We start from the raw sequence: 2,679 nt of genomic DNA, 5'->3' as shown, positions 1-2,679 counted from the left end.
AGGTCGATGTTGAATGTTTTGAGAATGATGAGGGCAACAAATGTACAAGTGTGCTTGACACAATGGATGTATGTGTGGATTGTGATAAGAGTTGTACAAGCCCTCAATAAAATGATTAAAAAAGAAAAGTAAACTTTATTTCAACTGTACAAAAAATAAGGAACGAAAAAGTTGTGGATTGGGTCAGGAATATCTCTGTCCTCAAATTGACATCCTCGACTTTTATCCAAATGCCAATGCATATTTGATTTCTTGACTGCTACTTCCATTGGTGTTGGTTTTTATTCCAAGTAAAATAAATCTTTGACAACTTAAAAAAAAAAGAGAGAGAGAGTTGGACACCAAGGGCTCAAATAGAAAGTAAATGTTTAGAAGTTGATGATGGCAACATATGTACAAACGTGCTTTCATTGCTGCATCAGCTTGTTGAGGCACGTCACTTGGTATTCTGTCCATTCCTGGAGCCTTGTTTTTGGTGAACGCCTTCATCACAGCTTGGACTTCTTCCTTCAATACCGTGGGTTCTTGATAATATGCTACCTTAAGATGGTCATATATATGGAATGGAAGCGTGCTTAATAGTTACAGATGTTGCCACTGGTTCATGGAATCAGAAGACTTTGACTTTCTTCTTTATGCCTTTCTTTGTAATGCTTTATAGAGGCTTTGTAGAGTAATAATTAGGGTGAATCCAAGCTCTCTGATTTAGAAGCCACCATACTGATCCACTGATGCTCGAATTGAAAGTCTCAGACTGCTCTAATATGTTCAAGGTGTACACTCCCTCCCTCTATCTTATTCATCCACAAAAACATCATGTGGAACCACCACTTTCTTTCCTGAAATGAAGATATAATATGTTCTTGGCAAGGCCCTAATTCATCATTAAACAAAAAAGACGAGTGAATAAAAACTATAGTATTTGGCATCATTGTTTTCTTGGTATTTAACAAATTATTCAGCTTCTCCAATGCCTCAGTTTTCTCATTTGTATTTCCCATGTATATTTCTATTTCTCAGTAATAATTACTGAGTATCTCATAGAGATATTATCAGGATTAAAAGGTATTAACACAAACAAAAGTTTAGAGCAGTGCCTAACATATAATGTTCAATAAATGTTACCTATCTTTAAAAATAAAGGTTTTATTCACATGTTATACAATTCAATGGTTCAATCACATCAAGAAAGGTTGTACATTCATCATCGCAATCAGTTTTCTTCATTCCTGTACTCATTGTTATTAGCTCCTCAATTATCCCCAACTTCCCCTGCCATATCCCCAAGGAACCATTAATCCAGTTACTACCTATCTTTAATGCTTTTATATACTATTGTATTTGATTTTAGTAAATTCATATTATCTTTGTTAACAGATAAAAACCTGAGACATGAAAACATTGTTAATTTTCTATGGCATATTAATCACATTATTTTTTTTCAATTCTTAACTGGACAGATTGACCACATGTTTGCTAAGGATCATCTCACATATTTATTATACAAAGGAACAGGATAACTTTAGAAAAAACATTTGAAAACTTAGAAAAATATGTATGTATATACACCTTGTTTAAGTTACTTGCAATGCTTCCACTACTCTCAAAATAAACCACAATTAGCATTTTGACAAGTTATATATTTAAAAGAAGTGCATACAAATATTCATTGTGTTTTATCTCCAGGTAATGGAATTTGGGGCATTTTTTCCCTTTGTTCTATTATGTATACTCCAAATTCTTTCACGCAATCATGTATTATTTTTTGTAATCAGGAAAACATGCTAATTTTTTAAAGATAAAATGATTTTTATCAGAATCCCTTTTGCATCGCACAAAGAAGAGAGTGAAAACAAAAAGGACCAGAGAGTTCAGTGACATGAAGGATTGCCTTTGAAACATGCTGAAATTATATTTTTATTGGTTTTAACAAGATTTACAACCTACTCAAAAATGCAATATAGTGGGCACCATAAAACAAATTTGTTTGAAAAGTACCAGAACCAGGACATGAATAGTCATGACCCTCAGTAACAAGCTCATGGTGGAAAATAGTTTTGATAATCTATAATGGTGGATGTTTTACTAATAAGTTATACTGCATGTAGAATAAATTGGAAAGATTTAAAAAGCAGAGGTTAAAGCTTAGAAAATATTTTAACAAAACTGTCCTTTATTGTGCTAATATAAACAAATACTAATAGGTTGTTGTTGATCAATGCCATCAAGTCGGTTCCAACTCATAGCAACCTTATGGACAACAGAATAAAACACTGCCTGGCCCTGCACCCTCCTCACAGTTGTTCTTATGTTTGAGTCCATAGATGTAGTCACTATGTCAATCCATCTTATCGAAAGCCTTCCTCTTTTTGCTGCTCCCCTACTTTACCAAGCATGACATCCTTTTTCAGGGACTGGTCTTTCTTGACAACATGTCCAAAGTACGTGAGCTGACGACTCATCATCCTTGTCTCTAAGTAGCATTCTAGCTGTACTTCTTCCAAGACAGATTCGTTTGTTCTTTTGAAAGTCTATGGTACTTTTAATACCAGTATAAACTGTAATCATACTGGTAAAGTCTTATAGAGAGAGAAATTAAGAACATGGGTTTTCTAGTCAGTCAAGAATTTGAGTTTGAATCATTTTGGCCTAGCGAGGTAGAATTTGGTAAGTTCTATA

The sequence above is a fragment of the Echinops telfairi genome, unplaced genomic scaffold (assembly GCF_000313985.2).
Source record: "Echinops telfairi isolate 266 unplaced genomic scaffold, ASM31398v2 ScPeMD7_7469;HRSCAF=8507_1, whole genome shotgun sequence".
NCBI lineage: Eukaryota > Metazoa > Chordata > Mammalia > Afrosoricida > Tenrecidae > Echinops > Echinops telfairi.
The sequence above is the reverse complement of the archived record's forward strand: the minus strand, read 5'-3'. Positions refer to the sequence as shown.